The sequence below is a fragment of the Balaenoptera borealis genome, assembly GCF_965194805.1.
Source record: "Balaenoptera borealis genome assembly, chromosome: 16".
NCBI lineage: Eukaryota > Metazoa > Chordata > Mammalia > Artiodactyla > Balaenopteridae > Balaenoptera > Balaenoptera borealis.
This window is the reverse complement of record NC_138872.1, coordinates 39,601,869-39,616,750: the sequence shown is the minus strand read 5'-3', so window position 1 is coordinate 39,616,750 and position 14,882 is coordinate 39,601,869.

Genomic DNA, 14,882 nt, shown 5'->3' with positions numbered 1-14,882 from the left:
CTCCTTCCACGATTCCCAGATCCTGCTGACTCTTATAAGAGATGCTGAGGGAGCCTCAATATCTTGAATATCTGATAAGAGAGTTGTTCTGGAGTTGAAGGCAGTGGGGGTGGGGTGGGCATTATCAGAGTCATGATACTGTAACGCTATCTGTCTAGGTTATCCCTTAGTTGGTGTGACCTCAGTTTATTGGGAGACACTATATGGTAGATTTAGAGCAGGACTTTGACAAGGAGCCAGGCCTGAGTTAATACGTGGGTTGTCACCCTAACTAAACTTGTGACCTTGAGTAAGTTGTATCACCCACCTTCCTTGGGTCTTGTAATTGGTAATATAATCCTCTTGGGCTAATGTCTTGGGTCAGCTCCCCATAAGATGAGAACTCATGTGCAAGTAATTTTCTAAGGACTCGTGCTCAGGAGAGGCTGGTGAGTGAGGAAAGCTGGTCGAAGGAAAGAAGCCAAACAAGTAGGAAGAAAGTTCAGGTAAATTCCTAACATCAGCCTGCTCCCAAGGGAAGCTTTGGAGTATGAATTACACTCCACAGAGTTTGTGCCACCTCAAAGCAAATGAGCTGAGCTTTCATATTTCAAGACCAATCAGAAAGGCTTGCCTCTTCATCTATAAAATGAGAATCATATCTACATTACTGGGCTATTTGAATTCTACACTCTAAGTGGGTAAAATACTTGGCAAAGTGCCTGGTGCAAGGAAAGAACATGACATGTGGTGAGTTGTTTATAATAATGATCATCATCATTATTGAAGAAATTGAGCAAGCTGCTTACGAGTCACATATCCGGCCACAGGAGAGCCTTGAAAGAGGACATTTGCTTGATTCTTTCCCTTGAGGCTCCCTGAGGAGTCACAGAAACTCTAGGCTGTGTGTTTACACTCTGGGTTATTTGGTACCCAAGTGTCTTCTTCTTCGTGGTTCTAATTCTAAAACCAATTAGGATTAAAGTGAAGAGTAAAGATGAAAATGATTGTCATGTGTTTGTCAGAGTTGTTCTGAAAATCTGAATATAAAAGATCAGACAATTCAAAAGGTCTTCATCCATGTGGACGCCTTCATATGGAAGCAAAGTTGAATTGGAAATATTTCACATTGACCAGTGTCATATTTTTGTTTGAAAGTAGAGTTTTGTCATCTCCCATTAGGTCTCTAAAACACACCTAGTACGTGGTAAAATGGAAATATATGGTGTGAATGAACAATATTCTGTTTTGAAAATATTCAGCAATTTTCCATCTTTCTTCCTCCTCATTCTGTGTACTTTGCTTCTAATAAAGAGGCACTCCGTGGCTCTTATTGGAAGAATATTCTCAAGTTACTAAAGACATTTTTCCTGCACACCCAGAGCCAGGAGGGCTGGAAGTTTACATCTTCCAGGATGAACGTTAATAATGACTGTTTGGCACTGAACTATGAAATGCCATTTCCCTTGTCCTGAGGTAGGGTGAACTGTGGAGCTCCCCTTGGGATCAGGCGGAGCTGGAAATTTGCCTGAAATTTCTCCATCATCACTCAGCTACTTCCTGTCCCACATCTACCTTTCCTTACTCCTTCATCAGTCTTTTTTGGGAACAATTCCTTAATAAATCACTTCTAAGTGAATCTTTGTCTAAGGGTTAACTTCTGGAGTCCTGACCCAAAAGCCACTAGTACAAAAGGAGTTTCTTAACAATTGTAAGACCAAGGTAAGCTAGTAACACTGCATAATAAAAATTAACATTTTTTGCATGACTACAATTTATTAGGAAATGTGTAAAACAATCTATAGGCTATAGTATCTATGGGCTAAATTTATAGATAAGGGACCCATACTAATAAAGGTTAAGTAAACTATTCATAGTCACGCAGCTAATTAGTGACTAACCACACTTTGATTCAAACTGTCTGATAAAAAACAAAACAAAACAAAAAAAAACCTGGATTCTTAAGCAGCCACCACCTTTGAACCCTTGAACTTGAAATTAAGAAAGTGTGAAAGGAGATCCTTTAATTCTTATTCCAAGAGGCATCCATTTCAACCTCTGGATTAAGAGTCCAAGGAAATTCTGTCTTTGTTTTCAGATTTTCTCCTAGGTCAGCTTTGTGAATGTCTCTGGATATTTCATCATATTCCATGGAGAAAAGTGTGGACTGACATTCCTCTTGCACTTTCATACTCTGTTGCTTAGATCTTCCTAGAGACCCCGTTGAGTCCCAATGCTAGCTGCCAGAGATTCTCCACCAAGGAGTGGGGTTTTAAATTATCAACGACAATAAAGGCTCATCCTCCAGAAATATAATATCCCTGAAACCTAACCTTCTTGAAGTTCAAAAGATAGTATCACTAAATTAAAAGGAAATCCTTGTATGTAGGATTGATCTTATTGGCCATAATGAGGACTAGAGTTTCAATATGCCTCTCAAGTGTGTTGTAATGAGGAAGGAAAGAAAGACAAACAAGAAAGTGCAGATGAGACTAATTCCGTGAACTCAGTACCACAAATGTATTGAACGTCTTCTGAATTTATTCACTTTGTTACACTAGGGCAGAACCCACCCCCCCACCCCCGTCTTCATTTTGAACTTTACCATAATTCCTTCAACCTCATTCAACACAGCACCAACACTTCATAATGATTCTAAGGATAATACTCCCTTGGTGTTTCTCCCTCATTCATAAAACGTATGTGGAAACCACAGAGCTAATGGTCATAAAAAGGAGTGAACACAGATATATCGTCAAAGAGAAAAGAGCCATGGACTTAGAACCTTTCATTGTTTCCTTGTTCTTTCCCTCCTGCCATGTATTAACTTAAAGAACGATAGATAGTAAATAATTGAGATGCTTACATTTTTGAGTGGATCCTCCCACATACTGAAACACGTAAAAGATACCGTAAGTAGGTGCAGGAATCTTCTTTCCTACAAGAAGTCTACAGTCTAGATGGGTGGTAAGACATTTAGATGGATGGATAAAGTGTGAAATAAGTAGATTCTATTTATGGTTCTATGGGTTTAGTGGATGAAGAAATCATTTAGAGCCTGGCTGGTCAAGGCAAGCACTGTGAAGGAGGCTATTCTGAACAATAGCCTGTTGTGGGCAGGCTGAGAAGATTAGAATAGGTATCCCATGCTCAGGGTTCATATAAGCAAAGGTGTCACAGAAGGAAATTTATAGGACATTATCTGACGATCTGACGCACAGTGGGCCTACATGCAGCAAAGAGTTTACAACAAAAATTTGAGATATTTTAACTAAGGCTACATAGCCTTTTAAATAGTTTTGAAATGCCAAAGTCTTCCCTTATTAAACAACAATTTGTTGTTGACTAAAAAATAATATTACTGGCCTATCTTTGAATAACAAACCACCATAAACTCAGTGACTTAAGACAACCACCATTTTATTTAATCATAATAAAGAAATTATGGACAAGCAATGTGGGTTGAGCTCAGCTGAGTGGTTTTTCAGTTGGTCTAGTCTGGGGTCAACTCAGATGGGGCTGGGTGGTTTTGATGGCCTTGAATATATGCTCCTATTTGGAGACAGTCTAAAAGCATGGATTAATTCGCATTGGGGGTATATGTTCTACCTACCTCACTCTGTCCATATCCCCAGACTCTTCCATCCCTTCTGCTCTGCACTAGGTGGAATTTGGCTCATGGACTCTGCCCTTCCAGCAGTGTCTTGGTGAACACTGATAAATGATGCCCAGAGAGATAAGAGTAATGGATCTGAAGCCAAAACATTTATCATTCTTTCATTATAGAGAAGGAATTCTAAGCGAGATTTCAAATTTGGAGATAAATCTTTGCTACTTATCCTACTTAAAAAAAAAAGACACCTAGTACCATGAATGTTCTAGAATAGTTAGATTGAGAACTGATCAGCCTGTCTTGTTCAGTGCCCTACAATCAGGTATGGAAGGAGTCCATAGTCTCAGGAGAACATAGCTGTGATGAGCCTGAACAGTAGTCGTGACATTCTTTACTCAGTGGGGTGAAAATAAATCTGTGTGCTCCTGGTAGATGTCTGCAGGCCCTGACATAGATATGAAAAGAACATCTTCCTCCTTTTCGGCTTAGACATGAGACATACAGCATACCAGCAACCTTTTCCCCTTAGCACCTACATAGGGATTTGTCAATACCTGAAGTATACTTTCAGTATTGAAAATCTAGCTTCTTAAACTCCTGATATTTGAGAAAAAATATCATTTGGTGGCCTGAAACAGACTGTAACTAAATGGTATCCAAATAGGTTCAAATTTTTCATCTCTTTTCTAAAAGAATGCGAGACAGCCTTTTTTACAAGGAGAATACTTTGTTGCAATGCTCTGTCTGCTTACAGCTGCTTTCCCAAAGGTGGGGAAGGTTCTCAAAGTACTTCAGAAGTGTTAACACATTTGTTCCTCAAATGCCCTTAATTAATGTATAAAGAGCAAGAATTTATCGCCATTAAATAAAAGAGCCACATTAGCATCTGCCCACATCCCCTTTGCTCCTAACCCTGTGGTGCACATTGACCTAAAATCTAAATGTCACCATTTGCATTTCTTTGCCTGAGGGCTTCTCTTGCCCCCACATTTCTCTGCCTTGATGCACAGCAGGCTGAAAAGGACTAGAGAATGAAAATTCCTCAGGAGCAGCCATCAAGTAATGACTGACAAAAATTGAAAATCCATAGACAGCGGCCTCCCCCTACAGCAACCCCTCCCCTCTGGTGGCATAATTCTGATGCCTCTGTTTTACACCGGCTCCAGGGTCCCCCAACAGGAGTAAGCTCCAGTTACCCACAGTGACACTAAACTTGAGAATCTACCCTGAATCACCTACCTTGCTGCCCTGGTGCTTCCTCCTAAATAAATCACTTGCTCTTGAATCTGCATCTCATATTCTGCTTCTGGGGGAAACAAATCTAATGCAAACACTGATGTATAGAGGCTGCCTTTAATTAAATGAGATCTAATCTTTAGGTTTGAGACCCAGAGCTCCTTCCATGAGAACATTCTCTTCTTTCTATATTTAGAATTGTGGGGTTTAAATTAGAAAAGACCGTAGAGAGTTTTATCCCAAATGCTTCATTCTACAGTTGAGGAAACTGAGGGTCAGAGAGATGGAGAACTTGCTTCTTAAGGGTAAAGCAAAGCATCTTTTTGTTCCCAGAACAGCACTGTCCACAATAAGCCACACCATATCGATTGTTTTGAGAGCATCTTTATGTCTTTCCTTATTGAATATGATGCAATGAAAATAGTATACTTCAATGAGGGAGAGAGACAAACTTGCAGATAACAAGCAAAACAGGCTAGAAGAAGAGAGAGGGAAAGAATAGAGGAAGAAACAGGTTAGCATAGCAGTGAAACGTTATGTGTGCAGTGGTTCTCAATTTTGGACATATTGGAATCACTTGGGGAGATTTTAAAACTACTGAAGCCTGGCTCCGTTCCCTAGGCATCCTGATCTAATTGACTTGCTGCATAGCCTTGGTATTGGTACTTTAAAAAAATAACCCTTCAGTTGACTCTAGTGTAGCCAAGATTGAGAACCACTGGTTTGGTGTATCCAACTGTGCAGTTCTTCCATGATTAGAAGATAAGAAATCATATTGCTTCAAGAAGGGCCTCTCAGAAGTCAGAAGAGGCTCCAAGGTTATTTAAAAATGAAGAAATATCAGAATTTGTTGAAAAAAGGTATATTTTTAGAGGTTTACATTTAATCATTTAACATTTAAGAGCACTGTGTGATATAAGTACACATTCAATCATGGTGCTTGTTGTAGGTCAAACAACAGCTCCCAAGAGGTCTTAATCGCCAGAACCTGTGAATATGATACCTTACTGATAAGAGGGACTTTTCAGATACGATTAAGCTAAGGATCCAGAAATAGAAAAATTTTCCTGGATGTGCTGGGTGGACCCAATGTAATCACAAGGGTCCTTATAAAAGAGAGGCAAGAGGGTCAGAGTCAGAGAAGAAGGGAGGCTAGCAGAGGCTGAGTGATGTCGTTGCTGGAAGGGGTCCACACACCAGTGCAGGTGGCCTCTAGACATTGGAAAAGGCAAGAGATGGATTCTCCCTTAGAGCTTCTAGAAGGGATGCACCCTACCAACCCCTTGATTTTAGCCCCCAAGACCTATTTTCAGACTTCTGATCTCCAGAACTGTAAGCTCATAAATTGTGTTTTCTTAAGCCACTAAGTCTATAGTAAATTGTTACAGTGGCAGTAGGAAACTAATTTAGGGCTAGTAGTGTGGTCTATTCATGAGATACAACTTTAAAGTTGTTTGATAGATATTTCCTTTCATTCCTGCACCCACTCCTCTCCTGATGGATAATGTAACCTGAAGATACTGAAAGCCTGGAATTAAAACCCTTTGTGACTGTGCAGCCCAGGCCAAATGACCCCCTGGCTCCTGGTGATAAGCTCTGACTCCAAGAATACATGACAATGTTACAATAGGTATGAAATAGGATAATGCCGACATCTGCCTAAATGCAATGCCCAAAACAGAGAGTCAGAGATTCTAAATAATCATGTATTCACTTATTTATCTATTCTTCTATTCATCCATTTATTTATCCATTCAACCAACACCTTTTAGCTCCTGCTATTGTGTTAGGCAGGGGGTATGATATAGTACAGTTAGCATTGCCAGATAAATACAGAACGCCCAGCTAAACTTGAGTTTCAGACAAACAGCAAATGATTCTTTTAGTATAAGTGTGTCTAAAATACTGCATCATCTTAATATTGTAATATTGTTCGGTGATTTTTGAAATTCAAGTTTAACTGGACACCCGATATATATTTTTTGCTAAATCTAGCAACTCAAAACATAGTGGTTTTCTGCCAGAGTTCCAGGACACACTACTGTTATTGGTAATTGGTTGCTATACTTTGCTGATGAGCTATGTTTATAAAAATTAAACCTGGTTCTCTCTCACAGAATTTATTCTGATATATAATCTGGTGCCAGAGAAAGAAGAGTGGGCTTTTGGTCAGACTGAAAAGAAAAAGATTATGCCCACAATACTTGGGCACTCCTCGGGGGATGGCAGATGCCATGCTTTATTGAAAGGTAGGAAAAAAGGGAGTGTATGGTTGGTCTTGTGTGTATTTCAGAGGCTATGGACCATCTTTGAATTTTGGCCCTGACATTCACCAGCTGTGTGACTTCAGAGAAGTTACATAATGTCTAAACTTCTGGGTTTTTTTCCTAAAAAATTTGGAACATTAGCCAATTTACAGGTCAGTTAATCAACTGGTGTTTATTGCACACCTGCTAAGTGTCAGGCATCATTTCAGCTACTAGAGATACTAGGTTGAACGAGCCAGACAAAGCCCTTATTCTCAGAGAGCTTATGTTTCTTTGGTTATTGTGATAATTAGAGAAACTGTCACAGTAGGTCTTCAATAAATATTATGGAATGACTGCTTTGAGTACTGATGACTTAAGACTCTACCTTCAAGAGTCTTACCCTCAAGTGAGCAGGTTAGTACTGCCTGCATTATTCTATCATAGGCCTAGAACATTCTGTTCAGGGAAAAACTAGTTTAATCTTGAGTAACATAGGATATAGTATTCCTCTGGGCCTAGGAGGAGCTAGCAAAGAGAGGTGGCCTTGTTAGGTTCTGTACTTCCTCACTGAGGCAAGTTTCCATGAAGCAGTTCATAGGGAGAAGTGCAATGGATTCTGTGATGTGTTTGCCTGTAAGTCAGAAGGTCCCTGATGGGACGTTGTCTTTTGCAGCTTTGGTAAGCCATATGGAGATGACTGTTAGTCCTGACAGGCAGGAGTCCCAGACATAAGTGTTTACTTTCACAGTTCCACTTGTTCAAGTAAAATTTATTAGAGTAGTTTCCACGCATGATGGAGGTAAACTTCAGTTTTCACAGCTGACTGCAGTTCACATTGTTCATGTGCAAAAATCTGGCAGTAGCCGTGTACTCTGAGATTATAGAGGAAAGAAATGTCTGATGGAATCCATAATATTCTCATGTCGTGACGTGCTATAACTTCTTTAATCTGTGTGCATGCCTAGGAAAGTATATGTAAGAAAGACATTTATCCACAGAATAAATAAAAAAGCATCTGTTTATTCAACAACTACCGACTAGATGTCCTTTATTAAACACAGTGCTGTGCGCTAGGGAGAAAGAGAAAAAAAGTCATGTAAGGGCTTCCCTGGTGGCGCAATGATTGAGAGTCTGCCTACCAATGCAGGGCACACGGGTTCGAGCCCTGGTCTGGGAAGATCCCACATGCCACGGAGCAACTGGGCCCGTGAGCCACAATTACTGAGCCTGCGCGTCTGGAGCCTGTGCTCCGCAACAAGAGAGGCCGCGATAGTGAGAGGCCCGCGCACCGCGATGAGGAGTGGCCCCCACTTGCCGCAACTAGAGAAAGCCCTCGCACAGAAATGAAGACCCAACACAGCCATAAATAAATAAATAAATAAATAAATAAAAATAAAATTTAAAAAAAAAAGGACTAGCCATTTAAAAAGTCATATAAGACCTTGCTACTTAAAGTGTGATGGATCCATGAACAATTAGCATCATCATCTTCTAAAAGTTCTTCAGAAAGTCAGAATCTCATGCTCCACCCCAGACCTACTGAATCAGAATCTACAGTTTAACAAGGTCCCCAGGTATTGATAGTTTGAGAAGCCCTGATATATGATACAGTCATGATCACCTGGATCACCCTATGGAGAGAGAATTTATACACAAGTTATTAAGTAACAAGGAGAATAACAGTATGATTTTTCTCAAAGTAAAGTCTAAACTTCTGCAATGTTGTTCTTCTCTTTCTTTTCTCTGTGATTTGAAACTTTTCTGACCACAAGCAATAGTGCTGAACTAATTGAAAACCGTATTATTGATGTTTGTATTATTTATTTCCTGGGTTTCATTTCTTCCTCATGAATTCTTAGCTCTGGGCATGCAAATTCTCTATTTACCCTCTTTTTTGAATAATGCAACTTCACTAATATGGAGATGCTTTTTGCCCTCAGCTTCAAATATTTCTGCCAATGGGTGGTATCAGATTAACACAACAGCAGGTAAAAAAATGACCCCAACATTGATTATATCAGGCTTTACAATATTCTTTATATTTGTGGAAAGCTTGGTATGTCTGCTTTTCTGTGAACTCACATTGATTTTTTTTTAATTGAAATGTGATTCACGTAGAAAAAATGATAACCCTTTTAAAGTATACAATTCAATAGGACTTCCCTGGTGGTTCAGTGGTTAAGACTCCATGCTTCCACTGCAGGGGGCACAGGTTCGATCCCTGGTCTGGGAACTAAGATCCCACATGCCACGTGCCGTGGCCAAAAAAAAAAAAAAAGTATACAACTCAATGCTTTTGAGTATATTCACAAGACTGTGCCATAATCACCTCGTTTCCAGAACATTTTCATCTCCCCTCCGAAGAAATCACATACCCATTAACAGTCACTCTCCTCCCAGCAGCTCCTGGTCACTGTTAATTGACTTTCTGTCTCTACAGATTTCCCTATTCTGGACATTCATATAAATGGAATCATGCAATATGTGGCCTTTTGTATCTGGTTTCTTTCACTTACCATGTTTTCAAAGTGCATCCATGTTGTAGCATGTGTCAGTTCTTCCTTTTTATAGCTGAATAGTACTCCATGGTATAGATACACCACATTTGTTTATCCATTAATCAGTCGCTGGACATTTAGGTTGCTTCTGCTTTTTGACTATTAGTAAAGCTGCTATGAACATTCTTTTACAAGTGTTTGTGTTAACAGACGTTATCAATTGTCTTCTGCATATACCTCAAAATGGAATTGTTGGGCCATATGGCATCTCTATGTTCAGCATTTTGAGGAACTGCCAAACTGTTTTCCATAGTAGCTACACCATTTTAGATTCCCAGCAGCAATGTATAATGGTTCTGATTTCTCCACATCCTTGCCAACACTTGTTCTTGTCTGTGTTTTTTATTATAGACATGCTATTTGGTATGAAATGGTATTTCATTGTAATTTTTATTTGTATTTCCCTAATAACTAATGATGTTGAAAATACTCTCATGTGCTTATTGTCCATTTGCATATTTTCTTTGGAGAAATGTCTTCTCAAATCTTTTGTCCATATTGGTCTTTGTGCTGTTGTGTTGCAAGGGTTCTTTATATATTCTGGATACTAGAACTTTAAGAGGTAAATTATTTGCCAGTATTTCCTCCCATTCTGTGGAATATCTTTTCACTTTATTGATGATGTCCTGTGCAGCACAGTTTTTTTGTTGTTGTTTGTTTCTTTGCTTGTTTGTTTGTTTTTTAAATAAATGTATTTATTTACTCATTTATTTAATTTTTGGCTGCTTTGGGTCTTCGCTGCTGCACGTGGGTTTTCTCTAGTTGCTAAGAGTGGGGGCTACTCTTTGTTGCAGTGCACAGGCTTCTCATTGCGGTGGCCTCTCTTGTTGCAGAGCATGGGCTCTAGGCACGTGGGCTTCAGTAGTTGTGGCACACGGGCTTCAGTAGTTGTGGTTCACAGGCTTTAGAGCGCAGGCTCAGTAGTTGTGGCACATGGGCTTAGTTGCTCTGTGGCATGTGGGATCTTCCTGGACCAGGGCTTGAACCCGTGTCCCCTGCATTGGCAGGCAGATACTTAACCACTGCACCACCAGGAAAACCCCCTGTTTGATTGTTTTAATGAAGTCTAATTTATTTATCTTCTTTGGTTGCTTGTGTTTTAAGTATCATATCTAAGAAACTATTGGCTAGTCCAAGGTCATGAAGATTTACACTTCTATTTTTATAAAAGTTTTGAAGTTTTAGTTTTAACATTAAGATCTTTGATCCATTTTGAGTTAAATTTTGTATATGGTGTGAGGTAGGGGTCCAATTTTATTTTTTTCAATGCTGATATTCAGTCGTGCCTATTCATATATAGTTTTTTTTTTCCTTGTATAGATAATATCTTTCTCTGGGAAGTGTAATTCTGGGAAGTGTATCTTCCACTTCTATACTTTGCAAGAGTTTGTAAAGTTTTTTGCTAATTTTTCTTTAAATATTTGATAGATTCACCAGTGAAGTCATCTGATCCTGCATTTTTCTTTGTGAGAGGTCTTTGATTACTAACTAAGTCTCTACTTGTCATAGGTCTATTCAGATTTTGTATTTCTTTTTGAGTCAATTTCCTAGTTTATATCTTTCTAAAAAGTTGTCTATTTCCTCTAGGTTATCTAACTTATTGGCATACAGTTTTCATAGTGTTCCCTTATAATCCTTTTTATTTTTGTAAGGTCAGTAATAATGTCATCTCTTTAAATCATGATTTTAGTAATGTGAGTCTTCTTTTTCTCTTGGCCAGTCTATCTCAAGGTATGCCAATTTTATTGATCTTTCCAAAGAACCAAGATTTGGTTTCTCTGATTTTCTCTACTGTTCTCTATTTCTATAATGTGCTCTCTAATGTTTACTAGTTCCTTCCTTCTGCGTGCTTTGGATTTTGTTTGCTCTTTATTTCCTAGTTTCCTAAGGTTGAAGATTAAGTTCTTTTTTAATAAAGGTGTTTACAGATATACATTTCCTTTATATTGAAATATAAATTATAAATTTATAATATAAATATAACTTATAAATTTTAGTGAAATTCATTTCCATTTTATCCCAAAAGTTACAGTATTTCATGTTTTTGTTCTCACTCATTTCAAATTATTTCCCTATTGTTTTTGTCCATTGGTATTTAGGAGTGTGTTCTTTAATTTACACATATGTGAATTTTCCAAATTTCCTTTTGTTATTGATTTCTAATTTTATTCCATTGTGGTCAGAGAACATATGCTATGTAATTTATCTTTTTACACATATTGAGACTTGTTCTATGGCCTAACACATGTATATTCTCAAGGATGTGGCATGTGTACTTGACAGAATGTGTATTCTGCTGTTGGGTGAAGTATTCCACAGATACATGTTAGGTCTAGTTGGTTTATAATGTTGTTCAAGTCTACTGTTTTTCTGCTGATCTTCTATTTACTTGTTTTATTCATTATTGAAAGTGGAGTATTGACGTCTCCAAATATTATTGTTGAATAGTTTACTGCCTTCAATTCTATCAGTTTTTGCTTCACATATTTTGGGGCTCTGCTTTTAGATGTATATATATGTTTATAATTTTTAGATCTTCTTCATATATTAATGTTTTATCATTATAAAATGTCCTTATTTGTCTCTAGTAACAGTTTTTGTCTTAAAGTCTATTTTGTCCAATATTAGTAAAGTCAATCCTGGTATCTTTTGGTTACACTTTGCATCATATATATTTTATGGTCTTTTATTTCTAATCTATTTGTGCCCTTGAATATAAAGTATATCTCTTTTAGACAGCATATAGTTGGATTATGTTTTTGTTTCAATTCATCGTGCCTTTTAATTTGAGTATTTATCCATTTTCATTTATTGTAATTACTCACAGAGCTAGGCTTACATTTACCACGTTTTGCTATTTGTTTTCTATGTGTCAAATATCTTTTTGTTTCTCTATTCACTCATTACTGCTTCTTTTGTGTTAAATAAATATTTTTCTAGTGTTCCATTTTAACTCCATCTTCCTTTCTTTCATTACATTTTTGGGGTTATTTTCATGATGGTTGCCCTGGGTATTATGGTTAACATCTGAGTTTGTAACAATCTAGTTGCCTTAACACAAGCTTAGTTTCAATAGTATACTGAAACTTTGCTCCTGTATTGCTTGATTCTCTATTTGATCCTTTCTGTCTTTACTGTCATATAAATTACATCTTTACACATCATGTGGCCATCAACACAGATTTATAGTTGTTGATTTATGCAGATTATTCTTTAAATCAGATAGGAGAAAAAAGAATTACAAACATAAATACATTTATAATGTCTTATATATTTACTTATATAGTTAACTTTACTGGTAGTCTTTATTTATCATGTGGATTTGATTTACTGTTTGGTGTTTAATTTCAGCCTGAAAGACTTTCTTTAGTATCTCTGTAGGGCAGGTCTGCTAATGATAAATTCTCTGTTTTTATTTATCTGGTAATGTCTTCATTTTGCCTTCATTTTTAAAGAATACTTACACTAGGTACAGAATTCTTGACTGAATTGGTTGAAAACAAAGTCTTTCAGCACTTTAAATATATCATCCCACTGCCTTCTGGCCTGCATGGTTTCTGCTGAAAAATCAACTGTTAATCTTATTGATGATCCCTTGTGTTCAATGAATTTCTTTTCTTTTGGTGCTTTTAAGGTCTTTGTCTTTCAATAGTTTGATTATAGTGTATATAGGTGTGAATATCTCTGAGTTTACTTGAAGTTTGGTAAAATTCTCGTATGTTCAGATTAGTATTTTCAATCAAATTTGGGAAATTTGAGGCCATTATATATTTAATAGTTTTACCCCTTTTCTCTCTCTTCTCCTTCTGGGACTCCTACTATGAGTATATTGATATGCCTCTGAGTTTCTTTCATTTTTCTTCATTTTTTTTTTCTTTCTGTTCCTCACAATGGATAACCTCAATTAATCTATGTTCAATTGTGCTGATTCTTTCTTCTGCCTTGTCAAATCTGCTATTGTGTTCCTCCAATAAATTTTAATTTCATTTATTGTACTTTTCAATGCTAGAATTTTTATTTGGTCTATTTGACATTTTTCTGTCTTTTTATTGATATTCTCTACTTAGGAGACATCATTTTTATATACTCCAATAGACTGTATGTTCTTTAAGCATAATTAAAATAGCTGTTTTAAAATCTTTGTCTAGTAAGTTCAGTGAGATTCCTCAGGGATAATATCTATTGACTGCTCTTTTTTCTGTGTATGTGCCATACTTCTTTTTTGCATGCCTCACAATTTTTAGTGGAAATTTGAACATTTAAAATAATGTGGCGGGACTTCCCTGGTGGCTCAGTGGTTAGGAATCCACCTGCCAATGCAGGGGACATGGGTTCGAGCCCTGCTCTGGGAAGATCCCACATGCCATGGAGCAACTAAGCCTGTGCACCACAACTACTGAGCCTGTACTCTGAAGCCTGCAAGCCACAACTACTGAGCCTATATACCACAACTGCTGAAGTCCACACACCTAGAGCCTGTGCTCCACAACAAGAGAAGCCACCACAATGAGAAGCCCACACACTGCAACGAAGAGAAGCCCGCACACTGCAATGAAGAGTAGCCCCCCCTTGCTGCAACTAGAGAAAACACATGCAGCAGTGAAGACCCAATGCAGCCAAATTAATTAATTAATTTTTAAAAATTTAAATAAAATAAAATAATGTGGAAACTCTGGAAATTAGGCTCTCCTCCCTTCCTATACTTTGCTGTTGTTACTGTTTTTTGGTTTATGTTTATTTGTTTGTTTTTGTGGTTGCAGTAGTGGTGGTGGTGGTTGGTTGGTTTAATGGCTTTTATGAATTAATTCTGCAGAGTCTCTATCTTTTTTCCCATTGTGGCCACTGAAGTCTCTGCATAGTTCACACCATGGTCAGTTAATGATTGGACAGAGATTTCTGTAAATGTCTACAACTGGCAAGTCTCCCAATCTTTGTTAAAGAGCTCTGTGTGTACATTCAGGAACACTTTCAGTACTCAACAAGTATTTGACAATTCTGCCTTACCCTTTACTTCCTGCTCACAAAAAGCCTCAAGGTCAGCCACGGGTGAGGTCTTTCCCGAGCATACACACTGCTATGCATGCACATCATCTTTTAGATCCTTGTAAGTATGCAAGCTTTTCAAAACCCGTGTGGACATCTCATTTCCCAGCTTTTCCTTTTAAGCATTTTGGTTTATCTATTGTTTTCTCCAACTGTCATCTACTATTTCAGACAGCCACAAAAGTAGGCAGTCACTTCTAATTT